A 17,278-nucleotide genomic window follows, 5' to 3' on the forward strand; every position below is an offset into this window, starting at 1 on the left:
AAGAACTCTATCATGAAGAGTGTACAATCATACAAATATTCCAATTTTTCTAATAACCATGAACAATGACACCATTTGTAAGAAGAATATCTTCTAGACCCTGGAAAGAATCTAAAGTTTATATTAGGACTACATCAAGATAAAAAGCTTCAGCACAGGTAAGGAAACAATCAGTGAATCAATGAAACTAAAAGGCAATCTACTGAATGAGAGAAGATATTTGCAGATGACATGCAATAAAGGGTTAGTATCCAAAATATAAAAAAACTTATAAAACCCCATACCAAAAAAAAAAAAAAAATCCAATTAAAAAAATGGGCAGAAGACATGAACAAAAAGACAGCCTGTAGATTGCCAACAGACATATAAAAAGATGCCCATCATCACTTACCATCAGGGAAATGCAAATCAAAACCACAATGAGATATCACCTCACACCTGTCAGAATGGCTAAAATCAACACAAGAGACAAGGTGTTGGCGAGGATGTGGAGAAAAAAGAATATTCATGCACAGTTGGTGGGAATGCAAACTAGTGTAGTCACTGTGTAAATCCATATGGAGGTTCCTCAAAAAAAAAAAAAAAAAATAGAACTACCCTATGATCCAGCAATTACACTACTGGGTATTTACCAAATGGGTGCAAAAATACTAATTCAAAAGGATACATGCAGCACCATGTTTATAGCAACATTATTTACAAGAGTCACACTTTGGAAGCAGCTCAAGTGTCCATTGATTGATGAATTGATAAAGAAGAGGAATACTATTCAACCATAAAAAAGAATGAAATCATAATACTTGCAATGATGGGGACTGACCTAGAGACTATTTTGCTAAATAAATTAGTCAAAGAAAGAGAAATACCATGATTTCACTCTTATGTGGAATTTAAGAAACAAAATGAATGAGCAAAGGGGGGAAAAAGAGGCAAACAAAGAAACAGACTCAACTATAGAGAACAAACTAAAGGTTACAAGAGGGGAGGTGGGTGGTGGACCAGGGTAAACAGGTGATGGTCATTAAGTAGTGCACTTGTTGTGATGAACACTGGGTGATGTATGGAAGTGTTGATTCACTAAATTGTACATCTGAAATTAATATTACACTGTATGTTAAAAGGCATTAAAGTAAAAGCTTAAGGGATTTAAAGTTTAAATTATAGCTCACAAGTCTTCAAGTGAATGTAAATGATACATCATAATATTTGATAGTTATTAGATGGATAGGATATAAACTCTAATTTATCTAGGTAGGTATGTAATAAATATTTTTTGTCATGTTTTCCCTACACACCCACTCTCCCTTTGGACCTTCCATGCTTGGGAGACTCAAAATAGAGAATCCCAGGTTGGGCAGTTTAAAGACAAAACAAATAACATGTAGTGACAGAGGGAGATAATTTCTTAGATTATACAGTTCCCAGGAATGAGACTAAAAGGAGCTTGATCCATCTCCTAAGGTATACAATATACTATACACTGTTCTTAAAATATCCCTGTGCATCTTCATTTGAGAAGAGAAAACCCTGGAATGTCTCTGTAAGTATCCCCATAAATCGTAACTATGACAATGACAACAACAACACTAGTTTTACTTTTCATTTAGAAACATGAATACAAATATCAAATCAATTTTAGCTACATAAAACATGAACCAATTAAAAAATTATTTTAGAGAGAGACAGAAAATGAGCAGGAGGGGCAGAGAGAGAGAGAATCTCAAGCAGACTCTGCGCTGAGTGTGTAGACTGACACAGGGCTCAATCCCAGGACCCTGAAATCATGACCTGAGCCAAAACCATGCTTTATAGACTGTACTACCCAGGTACCCCAAAACATGAGTTAATTTTGTTTCATTTTATTTGTTATAAGAATTGGAAAGAAATTTTATAAACAGGGAACCATGTAATCAATGTTCTTTCAAGTATCTATGTCTCCATCTACTTACTGAGCAAAAACTTTAAAAGACACAAATAAAGTGTTTTATAGAATGGGTCTGAGTTGCTATCATGGCTAATGTTTTGCCTAGCCCTGTTTAAATGGTACATATACTGTTCCTTCTACTGTAGGTCAGTCACCTATGCTTCCTGACTTTGAGCTGACTTAGTAACTGTATCTCACGGTCACAGATTTCCTTTTTCATATTTTATCAACTATGTCCAGGACACAAATAATAAATTGAGTTTAATTCTTTGCTAACACCAGAAGTGATCATTAGAGTGGATACAAACGAATGTAACTTCTATGCATTTTAAAGTCATAAAGTAAAATCATTTAAAAATGATTCAGGTACATAATTAAAAAAATAACTTGCATTGGTACTAACACTTGAAAGTCTTTTACCTATCCTGGATATTTCTTGAATTTGTATTACATTACTTTTGTAGAATATTATCATTTGATACCTCTATAGGCATAGGGATGCCATCTTCGTTATTCCTGATTCTCCCAGGATTTTGTTGTGTTCTTGATTCAGCATCCTATACATCATTCGATTTTTTTTCATCAACTTTTTTCAATAAAAATGGAACAAATAATCCTAAAATTTGTATGGAACCAGAAAAGACCCCAAATAGCCAGAGGAATGTTGAAAAAGAAAAGCAAAACTGGTGGCATCGCAATTCCGGACTTCCAGCTCTATTACAAAGCTGTCATCATCAAGACAGTATGGTACTGGCACAAAAACAGACACATAGACCAATGGAACAGAATAGAGGGCCCAGAAATGGACCCTTAACTCTATGGTCAACTAATCTTCGACAAAGCAGGAAAGAATATCCAGTGGAAAAAAGACAGTCTCTTCAACAAATGGTGTAGGGAAAATTGGACAGCCACATGCAGAAGAATGAAACTGGACCATTTCCTTACACCACACACAAAAATAGACTCAAAATGGATGAAAGACCTAAATGTGAGATAGGAGTCCATCAAAATCCTAAAGGAGAACACAGGCAGCCACCTCTTAGACCTCAGCCACAGCAACTTCTTCCTAGAAACATCACCAAAGGCAAGGGAAGCAAGGGCAAAAATGATCTATTGGGACCTCATCAAGATAAAAACTTTTGCACAGCAAAAGAAACAGTCAACAAAACCAAAAGACAACAGACAGAATGGGAGAAGATATTTGCAAATGACATATCAGATAAAGGGCTAGTATTCAAAATCTATGAAGAACTTATCAAACTCAACACCCAAAGACCAAATAATCCAATCAAGAAATGGGCAGAAGACATGAACAGACATTTTTCCAAAGAGGACATCCAAATAGCCAACAGACACATGAAAAAGTGCTCTACACCATTCGATTTTATTATTGTAAATGCCTGGTTAAGGCAGGTGTAGGTCATGATTACTAATGAATTGCTTAATAAAATTATAATTATTTTCATGTAATACATTTACACACCAATAAAAATGTGTTACAGGTGTACTACGTATCATTTATTAACCCAGATCAAGCATTCTCTATAGTCAAATCTAACATTTTCAGACTTATTAGGATAATCTAAGGATAGTCTATATACATAAAGTATCCATGTATTTATGTAGCAAAAGCCATAAATGTGGAAGAAAGTAATCACTGTGGTTGTTCAGAACTTTTCCCTGGTAAGGCTTGGATTTGGATGGAAATGGGACATAAAGCAAGTTATGTGAGGTCCCCTCCCCCATATGCAGTCCACTCTGTTCTCCATTGATACCACCTTAAAGTTACACAGGCATTAGAACTATATTTCTTTCTATTCGCTGGTTTCACAAGTGATGAAGCACAAACATCTTTCTCTTTAGAGAACAAATATTTTAAGAGATCTCATGGTGAACAGAAAAACGTGAAAGGCTAAATCCTGTACTACAAAGAAAAAATGTTGTATGTGGATTAGAGCACACATCAACCTAAATTTACAGCGCCTTCAGATTCAGATATTTATTGGTTTAAATTGTTTGTTTTGTGCGTCCTTTAATCTTATGACAGGGACTGTTCTAGTCATCTTCATATCCTTATCAATGACACAGCGCTCAGTATATGGCAGAAACCTTAAAGTATTTTTTCAATAAATTAGAAATTTATTAAAGATGGACTGGTAGGTTGAATTCTATACTGAAGTTACAGGTTACTGTAAAGTGTGAAAACCTGTAGGATTATAAAAGTGTTTTTATTTTTTTTTAAAAAGAGTTCCTAACCTAACAAGCATATTACTTGAATCCATTTACTGCCATAAGTTTCAGTAGTGAATTCTAATGCACTCCATCATGGTACAGAGGAAATTGGATTTAAGAATAGCCAAGAGGGGCGCCTGGGTGGCTCAGTGGTTAAGCAACTGCCTTCGGCTCAGGTCATGATCCTGGAGTCCCGGGATCAATCCCGCATCAGGCTCCCTGCTCAGCGGGGAGTCTGTTTCTCCCTCTGACCCTCCCCCCTCTCATGCTCTCTCTCTCTCTCGCTCATTCTCTCTCTCAAACAAATAAATAAAATCTTAAAAAAAAAAAGAATAGCCAAGAGGAGCAGTTAGGGGAAACAATGTGATTGTAAGTGCAATTCAATATGAATTACCCTCTCTTAGCATGGATTATAAATCAAATTCTCTTGCCCTATCTACCGATATTTGGTTATATCTTTCAAACTCCCAAAAATACTGAGGCTTAGTTCTTTATTAAATTTTACTTGAATTAAAACAATATTCCAATTTTCCATATGAATGAGCTGCCATGTGACCAAAGCATTTTAAAGCATTTGAGTGTTTATTTTCCATATAAATGTAAATTTCAATTGTCTAAATATTGCTACTCAGCTTAATTTCTTTATATTTATATATAAAACTTGTTTTCCAAAGCTAAACAGCAATTGATTTCATTAAATGCTTTTGAATAGGACCATATATAGCCAGTTATCTTCTGAACAAATACTGTATTTTTGGATATTCCTTTTCCAGGCTAGGACATGTATACTTCCTTTCATAAATATCTATGGGGGAAGGAATGTTTGCACACGTGTTTCACACACCCTCAGCTCCAAATCTCTAAGTGAGGAAAACATATTCTGATAAGTTATAGACATATTATCCTAAAATAAATCTATGAAAAGCAATACATTTTCCCTTAAGATGACTGATTATACAGGATTTCATTAGAATAATCTAATGCCTTGGACATGTTTGTGTGCTTCTTTATCTTTTGTTTCTAACAAACTTCCCAATTGTGTTCCATTAAGTGCAATGCAACATTACTTAGCATGTATTCAAATTGGATACCAAGCCAAAAAACAGAAGATTCTATTTTTAAATACTAGCAACATCAAAATGGAAAATAAAATTTTCAAAGGTACCACTTATAACATCAGCAAAACCTCAATCCCTATGAGTAAATTTAAGGAATGACTCATTAGAACTTAAAATTTGGGGGGAAATTAAAGAGCTAGGGAGAATGTAGAGCCACATTATTTCTAGGTATTAGGAGACAGTACTATAAAGGTAGCAGTTCTCTTCACATCAATAGGTTTAGCCCAGTCCTAACCCAAACATCAGCAGGGTTTTGGGATTTTGTTGTTGTTTGTTTTGTTTTGTTTTGTTTTGGGGGGATAAATTGACAAACCAATTCTAAAATTTACATGAAAATATAGAAGGCCACGTATATAAAGAATAATTTTGAAGAGCAAAGCTGGAGGTCTTATACTACCAGTTATGGAGACATCTAATAGTAATTAAGTACTTAAGACTTGAGAGATTAATTCAAGGACACATATTTCTGTGCAGTGGGGAAAGGACCGGATTCTCAATAAATGGTGGTCAATACAAGGTGAGTTATATATCCATTTGTAAAAAGTATCTGGACTTTCTGTAATTCCAGATCTAGAAGTAAAATGATAAATTTCCTAGAGCTAAACACCAGAGAACATCTTCATTAACTCTGAGTACGCAGAGTTTTCAAACATAAAAAGTATTAAAAAAGAAGATAGCAGGAGGGGAAGAATGAAGGGGGGGAAATCGGAGGGGGAGATGAACCATGAGAGACGATGGACTATGAAAAACAAAATGAGGTTCTAGAGAGGAGGGGGGTGGGAGGATGGCTTAGCCTGGTGATGGGTATTAAGGAGGGCACGTTCTGCGTGGAGCACTGGGTGTTATACACAAACAAAGAATCATGGAACACTACATCAGAAACTAATGATGTAATGTATGGTGATTAACATAACAATAAAATGTTTTTAAAGTATTAGAAGAAAAATAGGTTAAGCCATATTAAATTCATGAAATTCTATTTATCAAAAGATACTTTTAGCCACAAAGAAAAGATAATCACCATTGATATACCCAATTAAAGATTCACTGACAGAATATATAGAGAAGCCTTATAAATCAGTAAGAAAAAGACACAACCTATTGGGGGCAAAAAGGCAACAGTCTTGAAGGGACAATTCTTGAAGAGATCAAGCAAGCCAATCCAATAAATATGAAAAGGTGCTCAACTTTGTAAGTCATAAAAATTCAAGGAAAACCTTCATGAGGAGATACCACTATACCTCAACCAGAATTATTTAAAATGGAACATACCAAGTATCAGCCAGTCTGGAGAACAACAGACTCCCATATACTACCCAACCCTATAAGATGTATTTGGTCAAATGGATGCCAGACTCTGCATTGAATAAATCCATACTCAAGGACACCATCCTATTTCTAGGGATATATATGATAGACATTCATTTATTTACCCAAGATATGCTAGAATGTTCAACATGCCACTATGTATAATCAGCACAACCAGAAGTTATGTGAATGCCCATCAACAGAGAAGATGTATGAAATATGGTGTATTCCCATAACAGAATACTATACAGCAACAACAAGGAACACACTCCAGTGTAGACAACACTTGGATGAATGTCACATACATAACCCTGAGTCAAAGAAGTCAAAAACAATGCAAAATCTATGGTTCCATTTATATAAGGTGCCAAAATTGTTTGAAGACAAGAGCATGGTTACTTAAGTGATGGGATTTAGGGTTTGAGCAGCACAAGAGGTTCTTCTAGGGTCATATTCCACTACTTGACCCTGAGCCAGTTTCAAAAATTCAGTTTGTGATCATCTTGAATTCTAAATGTAGAACATGTACACATTTCCATATGCATGTCTTATTTTGTTGAGCTGATCAAAAGCCTAAGATCATCTGAGAATCACTGATCTAAGTGTCTCTTTAAGAAATTCTCTAGAAATCTTTAATATTGATAAACAATTAAAACTACTATAGCAGCATGGTTAAAAGCTTAGGCCTCTATCAAATCAGGTTCAAACTCAGGAACTACAGATTACTAGGCAAGTAATTTATGTAACCTCTATTTGTTCCTTGTGTTAAAAATGGAAATAAATCATTTCCTACCTCATAGATTTATTGTGAGCCCTGAATGTATCCTACAAGATGCTGTGTCCTAAACACTAAGAGTCAAACTTGAGATCTCCTAGGTACTAATACACTGTAATTTTATATGAACCTGTATATGTGTGTATATATATTAGTTTCCACTCCTCTTGTGAATGAATCCTTAGGATTTATAGGTCTTTTGGTCACTAATGCATATTGAATTAATGCCTTCAAGGAAAAATGTGCAAAAATGCCAACTCATTGATGATATTTATTCACACAAAGTTAAGAATCAAGTACCATGTACCATGGTATGTTTGATCTCTTTTACGGTTGGGAATTTACCTATTGAAACCAATAATTGTAAACCAACAGTGAGGTAGCCCTTTTTAACTTATCTTATACAATTTCATGTATAAGTATTGTTCAAAGGAAACAGATGTATTCACCAATTGGGACAAAAAAGGAAATATTGGTTATATATAAATATAAATTACAAATTATCAACATAAGTATATGTATATATATTTAAATAAACACATATACAGCCTAGTGAAATAGAAACATCAGGTGGTCAGATTTTACTAGATATTTAGCTCCCATACCAAAGATGGATTTTTATATAGTTCTCCAAATCGTTTATTTTCTAGTAAAAGCAAATAGCACGATGAAAGAAATGCAAAGTACTTTTAGCATTCCTGCCACTTTCAATATAAGAAAAGGCTTACAATTTGTTTTTTGAATAGGATTATTGCACGAGCCCCCTATTTTCCTTTTCTAGACCATGAAAAGTCTGAACTCCTTTCTATTTAACATGCAATCACCATTTGTAGGATATGAACCATATGTGCATTATGGAAACCCAGGTCAACATAATAGTCTTAAATATATTCCCTATAGATTTGTTAGAAAAACATCACTATTGCCCAGATGGGCATGATCTATTACAGGTCTTGAGCTCAAAGGACATGAAAGCATACTAGAGAACAAAAAGAATTCCCAGTGCTGAGGAAGTCCAATACATTAGTGTCCTTGCACATGTGGCTATGTTTTGTCATGCACGGGTTCAACACTGCCAACACTTCCCTATTCCCTGATACACACAGGTGTACCAGTATGCGTTCACAAAGAGTTTATTCTGATTTTAAATTTCTTTAATGTTGATTAGCAAATTATGAATATTCTCCTTTAAATTATAATTCAACTCAACTGGGAAAATGTTTCCTATGATTGGCCTTAACTTGCATAAAATCTGTGGCTAAGTAAGAGTGCCAGCCCCACTGACATTTCCTCTTTTTGTGCTTCTGTATAGACCAAATAATATCTATCTTGTCCTCATTTATTTATATCAAAATTTCAAGGCTGAGAAACTTGCTACCATAAAATCATTTTCATGTTAAAAGCCATGTGTTGTGTGCACATGATGAATTTGATGATTAACTCAAGTCTAATTGTGGGATGCTTCGACTTTAAAACATCTACTCACTGATATTTGTAACAAAAATTGATCTTGAGAATTCATATCTTGTTTCTATGGGAATTTCATGAATAAAAAAGTGATCCAAATTTTGCTTTTGTGGTCCAGTACTAGTTAAGCTAAACAAAAACATGTTGAAGGAGAGGTGAATGGGATGTGTTCCCTGAACACTAGAGGCTGAGCAGTGGACCAAGTGTGCAGACATTGGTTAATGATGTGGAAGTTTATGGAGAGGAATTCTTGCCTAGATTGCCTGCAGTTCCAAGGATTCAGGCATTAAGTCAACAACTTAGCAGACATCCAGTATTTACCAGACACCATGTAGACACTAGAAAATAGAGGCAAACAAGACAGAAGTCGCACTTGTCCTTCTAATGAGTGGTGCAGGCTAGAAATCAGGGAATTACAGGCATTATAATAAATGCCATGTGAAGTTTGGAGGAAAGATCATTCCAGCTTTGGAGGGTAAGTGTCCAAAAGAGGTTTTGTGGTGGAGAAATGGAGGTAGGAATGAAGGCAGACAATGTCGTGAGGAGTATCTGTACCAGTGTTACAGCAAGAGTGTCTTGATGGGAGTAAAAGGTAGTTCCGATCAGATCTTGTAGACTTTCCTTAAACAGAAAATGAGCCTGGGGAAGAGGAAATGGAACCAGGTTTGGAGGGCTTGGAAGTCCGAGCTCAGGACTTGAGCCTTAAGAACTAGAAAAGGAGGAGCAGCTAAAGTCACTTGAGCAAGTACGGACATGACTGGAGCTGCAGGAAATGAAGGGAACCCCACACAACAACAGAACTTTCGGAGAGCAAGGAGGACATTTGTGTCACCTGGTGAGAAAGGAGTCTCAACATAGGGTGGCAAATTGTACAAGGTGGGGAAAAAAAATTGGATTTCTCGTTAGGTGCTGGGGATGGATGCTAATGGTATAACCAGCATCTTTGGGGAGACAGATAACGGGTTTGATAGTTGTTCAAGAAAGAGTATAACAAATGCCCATAGATAAAGCTTATGTTAATACATTAAAGATAACTTTAATATATCCTAAGGCAAGATAAAATGTATGGTTTCCATGGTTTTACCCTGTTCCTGAAGCAAATAGCTTCCAGTATAGAACACAGACACTAAGTTTTATTAGGAGGCATGCACATGCAAGAAAAATGGAAGGTTCCTCTGGGAGACTATCTTACAGTGTGCACGGAAAATCCTGAGAAGCCATTAGAATCAGACAGGTGTGTGAGTTATAGAATCAATCTGACCTTTTCAAGGGTTTGTATTTATTGGCACACTTAGTGACATTTATATTGTTAAATGAAAATATAAAAGCTTGAAGCTGCCAATGGAATGGTTATAAGGACAATATCCGATTACAGGATGCTATAAATTATGTGAACAAAGCTGAAATACAAATTTCTGTTCTCAAAGATGAAAAATTTCTGAAAAAAACATCTCTCCATAGTCTTCTCTATCATCAGAGGATGAAGGAAGAAAGGATTTACCTCACCTATCAATGTAATTACATACACGATTATCTGGAATCTCAATTTGTTATGAACATCTCCATACTCATTCATCTCTCCATCTACTAGTTATGCCTTCATTTGTTTTCTGTTCTCTATTCTTTGGTACCTTCTCCTTTGACAAATTCATAAAAATGTGTGAGTTCATGAATTTGCATGCACACACCAATACGCGCCCCCCCACACACACACACATTGAAAATGAAAGCTTATTTATGGCTAAGAGCTTTCTGAAATAAACTACAAAATAGAAGTATTTCTGACCTGGTCAAAGTTTCTGTGGACACAACGATATGGGTTTTTTTTATGTTTTTATTAAAATTCCAGTTAGTTAACATACAGTGTAATGTTTGTTTCAATTGTACAAAATAGCGATTCAATGCTTCCTTAAACACCTGGTTGATCATAACAGGTGCATTCCTTCATTTCCATCACCTATTTTTCCCATTCCCCCCACCCACATCCCTTCTAACCATCAGTTTGTTTTCTATAGTTAAGAGTCTGTTTCTTGGTTTGTCTTTTCTTTCTTTGCTCATACTTTTTGTTTCTTAAATTCCACATGAGTGAGGTCATATGGTAGTCCTCTTTCTGACTTGTTTTGCTTAGCTTTTTTGCTTGACTTTTTCTAAATTAGTTTTAAATTTTTATGAGGTCTGTTGCTTCTCTATGAATCAGTACAAAATTATAAAGTCATAACTCAAGCTCTTAAACTATTTACTTAAATTACAGCACAGCTACATTAATAGGATTCTAATTATTTAAAAAAACTATCATCATCAATTATCTGTTTGCTAAACCTGATAGCAGCTACTTAGAACGTCAGTGATTCAACCAGCTTTTCCTTTATAGGGTCAGATGGTAACTATTTCAGGTATTGTGGGCCATACTGTTACAACTACTCAATGCTGTTATTGGCATTGCAAACAGCTATGGACAGCACATTCAGAACTAAGTACAGTTGTGTTCCAGTAAAACTTTACAAAAAACAGTGGGGCTGATTTGGCCAAGGGTCTTGTTCGCTAACTCCTGGGACAGATCTTGGGATAACTGCTATTGGTTCCTTAAAAATCATCAATACGTTACCGAGTTGCTAAACCCTTAACCTGATGCCTTTGAAGTAGTAATCATCCCTGTTCTTCAGGGAGACTACAATTTAGAAAGGTGCAGAGATTTTACCAAGATTACATAAATAGGGAATAGAATTGGGATTTGAACCTCGTTCTAACTGCACGGTTTCTGCCCCCAGGGGCTACACTCTGACTCAATCTATATTGATTCTTTAAGCATAAACACAACCAATAATCTGGTCACCATGTCTCTTCTCCATGTTCTATTGGGTTCTGGAGGCATTGAAATGCTCTCAGTAGATCAAACCAAAGAAAAAAATACATTTACTAACTTTCAGGAAAACCCTGAACATTCCCAAGAGTGAGGACTGTAGGTACCTTTCAAATTCTACCCTAAACATTTTCCCCATCTATTCTTAGGACACAATCCCACTCAAGCTGAGCATCTCAAATAGAAATTTAATATTTTACCAAAACTCTGAGCATATGAAGTTGATGGCATTTGTAGAGATGGTTCCAGACACTAAAAGTGTTCAAGCCCCCAAAGGTGATTATCAACACGGAACAGCTGAGTGTGGGGAATCAATGTCCTTGTACCAGGAGAGTGATAATAGAGCCACCTGGGAGACCCACGGGGCAGCCTCCTTCCACTGCCAGGTGATCCTTTTCAGGACAAAAATAGAGCAATGGTTCTTTCTGGATGTATCCAAGGGCATGCTATTTTCTTTGTCTGAAACATTTGTGAATATTAGGTATTCACAGAAGTAGAATTTTGTTCTAGACCCAGGTTTCTCATCCCTGGCTGCACATTAAAATCACCTGGTGGTATTTTTGGAATACCAGTGCCCAGACTTTCTCCTGAACTAATTAAATCGGTCTCTATAGGGCTAGGCAAAGGAAAAAAATAAAGCTCTCCAAGTAACTCTAATATAGAATTGAGAACACTTTTTGACCTAGAGTTGAGATACCATATGTCTGTAACTGAGGAACAGAGTGACTAGATATTTTCAAAGAAATAGCTTTGATCCAGGGAGAAGACTAGAGCTATTGTCACTGGTCAGTACCTGAACACGGTGTGTCATGATAGGAAAGGCTTTTTGCTTCTAAGCCTGAGTTTCTTCCTATCAGCAAAAGAGAACTTGGAAATGTACAATCTTCTTCAAGCTTCCATGGGGGGGCGGCGTGGGGGGAGTGAAACAAAGAACCTACTTAGCAAAAACTACAATTATGAAAATAGTGGTGTTAATAACAGGATAGATTTAAAGAAAACAGGGGGGAAGGTGCCTTCTGAATTGTTATCTAATGATCAAAGAAGATTAGCTTCTGGCAAAGAAATCGAGAGCCCAAAAGAGATTGGAAAGTAGGGTACAGTTATTCTGCGATACTGTACAATTAAAACCAAATTGCCCTTTGTCCAAACAGTAACATGGACAGCAAAGATGATTTGCATGAAATATTTGCCATACTGTAAGATTTTTATTGGATCCAACCTGAAAAACTTCAGATCAAAGCCTAAAGATTACGTTAGTGGTAATAAGGAAGAGGTGATGATCTGCTAAACGTACCCATATACGAAGTCCTTGTTAACACAAACGTGACAACTTGATCTTCAAGGCAAGAATTTGTATCCAAATTCAAAGCACAGTGATTACTCAGTTGGGTGAGCTGTCAACAAGCTTGATAGCTTATTTCATTCCATACCCAAACCCCCGTTTTTTTACCTTAATGCAAAGTTCATGTGCAAAATGCATAATTAAAAAGGAGTGTCATTTAGGAGATGATTATCGATGAGTTCAAATGAAACATGAGGTGCTTTGTTAGCTCCCCCTCCTGACCTTGCCAGGACTCCTGTTGTATCAAGTGCCCAGCTGGAGAAAGCTGAGCTAATAATGGCCCAGCTGCATCATCTAACAGGATCTTTGTGATACAAGCAAGGTCAAGTGATCTATCATGTAGAGTATTAATCTCACTGTGCAGAGAGAGGGTGGGGGGCTGCTGGGACAGAATTATTAGCTGGAGAGCCTATGGAGGTCCAGGCTATGGGATGGCGAGAACTATTCAAGTTGAAATGAATAGTGTGTCTAAAAGCAGCTGTGAAGGATAGTCTGGAAATAATGACTATGCTTGTGAATGCATAACATTTCAATGATCTTCAATATAACAATTTTTACAAGAAAAAGCACACCTTTACATCATTTAGGCATATATATGTTATTAATTGCATTCTCCTTGAAATGTCTATTTCTTATGACTGAAAGTGCTTATAAACCCAACTGCTACAATAATTCCATACAACTATAAGAGCTTAATAATACCAAATGTTTTATCTGTGGATCACCAATTTGTTAAAAGTTTGACTTCTAGGGGCGCCTGGGTGGCTCAGTCGTTAAGCGTCTGCCTTCGGCTCAGGTCATGATCCCGGGGTCCTGGGATCGAGCCCCGCATCGGTCTCCCTGCTCCGCGGGAAGACTGCTTCTCCCTCTCCCACTCCCCCTGCTTGTGTTTCCTCTCTCGCTGTGTGTCTCTCTGTCAAATAAATAAAGAAAATCTTAAAAAAAAAAAAGTTTGACTTCTAATAATTCAAAACACAAAAATCAAAGTCTACTGAATAAAATGAAGATCGTTAAGGTGACTCCTCCAAGAGACATTTATAAACAACAATGATAAAGCCACAGTTGAAAGCAAATTGGAGATTTCTTAGATGTTGATCTTCTAGAAATCCATTGTCCTTAATTTCAGAAGTAAAAATAAAAACCTGCCACGTTTATGCTATTGAAAACATTTGGTTTTTATTTTTAATTTTTTGCTAAATAGCACACTCTAAAATGTAGCCACTATAGGATATGCTCCTTCCATATCAAAAGAAATTTAGACCATAAATCCACACAGCTGAAAGTCTAGAAAGGATTAGGAGGTTGCTTCTAACATGGCCCGACCATATGCAAAATGAGTCTTGACTTGATAGTCAACATGTGGACATAATTAAAGGCATATGTATTTGATACTCATCTGTTGTGAAATCTTTAGGAGTATAAAATGGACAACAAGGAAATAAAATGAAATTTCAAAGGTCAAAGGCACTGAAATACCAAAAATTCTTTCTGAATCACTATTATTGCATTTTCTGTGGTTTGATTTCAGGGTAAATTCAATAAGTTGACAATATACCTTGATAACTTATTGGATATACGGATCCTACCTTCCTTTGGAGCATTTTGATAACTAAAATACCGCATTCCCTAAGAAGGATGGAATTTTATTTTAATAAAAGACAAGTAATATTATTGGTCCAATTTGCAAAGAAACATCAGACATTCTACTGGGTGTTAAATTTAATCTGCTTGGAAAATTTTAATAGTGGAGAATTGCACCCATTAATTCAACAGACACCTCTTGTGCATTTGCTGTTTGGCTAGACCCTTAGCTAGACACTGGAAAACAAAAGTCAGTGGAAACTTAGCCAACCTCACAGAGCTCCACGCATCTTAGAGAAGACATATGAGTCCAATGGAGTGGGTGGCACCTGAAGGGAGCAATGATAGAAATAGCTGGGGACCCGTGGAGAGAGGTGTGATTCTGGCTACGATGACGGGCAGCTGTGAAGGCATCCTGACTACACAGAGGCTGGGGTCTACAGGAGGCACAGACAATGAGGAACTTGAGCACCTGGGGAGGTTTCAGAGGTCTTGTTCACTCAGGCAAATGAGAACTCCTGAGGGAACAGAGTCTTAGTCTCTGGGGGAGTGTGATTCAGGTAACAGGAGCTAGAAAGACATTTTGTGACAAGATAGAGAATGGCTTTTCATCCCATGCTAAAAAGGAATGGGGGTACTCCAGTTGCTAGGGCTGCCACAAGTTATCTCAGAATGGGGAGCTTAAACAATAGGAATTTACTTACCCATACTTCTGAAGGCTGGAAATCCAGCTGTCCTCAGGGTTGGCTTCTCCTCCCTTGTGGGCTTGAAGATGGTGGCTTCCCCTCTCGTCCCCACATGACCTCTTCTCCAAACACTCATGCTGCCTGGAGGCTCTTCCTGGTCTTTTAAGGACAGTGGTCCTATCAGCTTTGGGCCCCACCCCTCTGACCTCATTCCACCTCTGTTCCCTCCTTGAAGGTTCCATCTCCACATACAGTCACTTTGGGGGCTAGAGCTTCAACCTGGATTTTGAGGAAACACATTTCAGTCCATAATAGGGACCATTATAGGGTTTTAAGTAAATGAGAATTTTAGGAATATGACTTTGAATGTAGTGCAAAAAGTGGAATGGAGAGAATAAATAGGAACATTTAGCAGAGAAGAGTCAAGCCCCCTTTCCTGACAATCAGAAGCGACGGGCTGGCAGAATGTTCTGTGTTCCAGGTTTCTTGCTTCATGCTTGCAGCCTTACTCCCAGCTTGAGCTGAGCAGGTATAGGTATAAGGGAAATACGCAGAAGGGTTATTATACTGGAGCTCTGTGGTTGTTATTCATACAGTGGCCTAGGCCAGGGGCAGAGGGAAGAGACCTTCATGCAGGTCCTACCTTGATGCAGAGTTACAGCAGCACTGCCAACAGTGGGGACAAATCTGATACCCATGTGTCCCTTACTCCATGCCACAGGTGACCCAGAGTGTCCACAGTGGTGCCACTCATTTGTCTTCTTCACTTTATTAACCTTGTTTCAAAATTTATTCCCAGGCTTCTTCAGCTTAATTAGCTGCAAAGAATGAATTGTGTATAAGCAAAAACTGAAAAGAGCTGCGGTGTCCAAGGGGCTTGGGCTTAAAAATATTAGAGATCTAGATTTTATCAGATCCATGAACAAAATTTTAAAAAGCAGTCATAAAATAGCAGCTCCCAGTAACTTCTTGAAATTTTATGTTCTTCAGAAGTTGACTCAATTCAGTTTGCTTCATTCTCGGAAGCTTCATCAAAATTCTCCACATGATCTGGAACTTCATCATCATCCTCTCTGGTAGCAAGTGGTGCTTTTCCACCCACAGATTGTTTGGGCAGAGCTTCAGCCAGTCTCCTTCAACTAGTCAGACTGTCTGCACCAAGTTGGTTTAAGATACTGGGTAGCATTTCTGTCAGCTGCTTTGTCTCAGCATGGCCTGGAATGGTGAAAGTGTTCGCTGCCAGTGATGCCTGAACTTTGCGGTTGTTAAAATGAATCACTGTTCCTTGGTATGTGAACATATTCACTTCTTCAATACCGGAGATATTGTTTACCCTTAACTTCTTTTTTTTTCTTTTTTTTAAGATTTTTTTTTTTTTTTGAGAGAGCGAGAATGAGAGAGAGAGAGATACATGAGAGCAGGGAGGGTCAGAGGGAGAAGCAGACTCCTCGCTGAGCGGGGAGCCCGATGCGGGACTCGATCCCGGGACTCCAGGATCATGACCTGATGTCAGGGGCAGTTGCTTAACCGACTGAGCCACCCAGGCGCCCTGCCCCTAACTTCTTTCAGGAGAACTGAAGTTTTTTATCATCTGCTGTAGCCGTTCTATGAACCACCTTCTTTCGGCGAGCAGCTCCTTTCCCACCAATGCGCACTTGTGCTTACAGTTTGGCGAGTTTCTCCTGGTTCATGGTAGTTTCTTTCATCTTATTGGAGCGGAAATGGGACCGCGTGGGGCAATGGGGTTGGCGCTCAGGGGGTCTCGGGAGTGGTTTAGTTCCAAATCCCCACAGAAAATAGAAACTACATCAAAGACATTTCTGATGGGGCCCTACTAGCTGGGACCCAGCTGACACCACTGTGGGAGCTGAGAATTCATGTCCCCTGGGATTTCCAAACACTGATGAACTTGTCCACTGTCTAGAGTGTTTCGATTGCAGGGCTGGTCCAGAGTGAAGCGTCCCAGCTTCCTTACCCAGACAGGA

The 17,278-nt window shown here is 37.6% G+C and overlaps 1 protein-coding gene and 1 pseudogene across 1 annotated transcript in view; one reads left to right on the forward strand and one right to left on the reverse strand.

The window, feature by feature from the left end:
- Positions 1–17,278, forward strand: part of CSMD1 (CUB and Sushi multiple domains 1) — a 2,028,797-nt gene that overhangs the window by 1,199,526 nt on the left and 811,993 nt on the right. The gene's annotated exons all lie outside the window — the stretch shown is intronic.
- Positions 16,297–16,999, reverse strand: LOC118356714 (annotated as a pseudogene).

Source organism: Zalophus californianus, chromosome 2, assembly GCF_009762305.2.
Source record: "Zalophus californianus isolate mZalCal1 chromosome 2, mZalCal1.pri.v2, whole genome shotgun sequence".
Classification (NCBI taxonomy): domain Eukaryota; kingdom Metazoa; phylum Chordata; class Mammalia; order Carnivora; family Otariidae; genus Zalophus; species Zalophus californianus.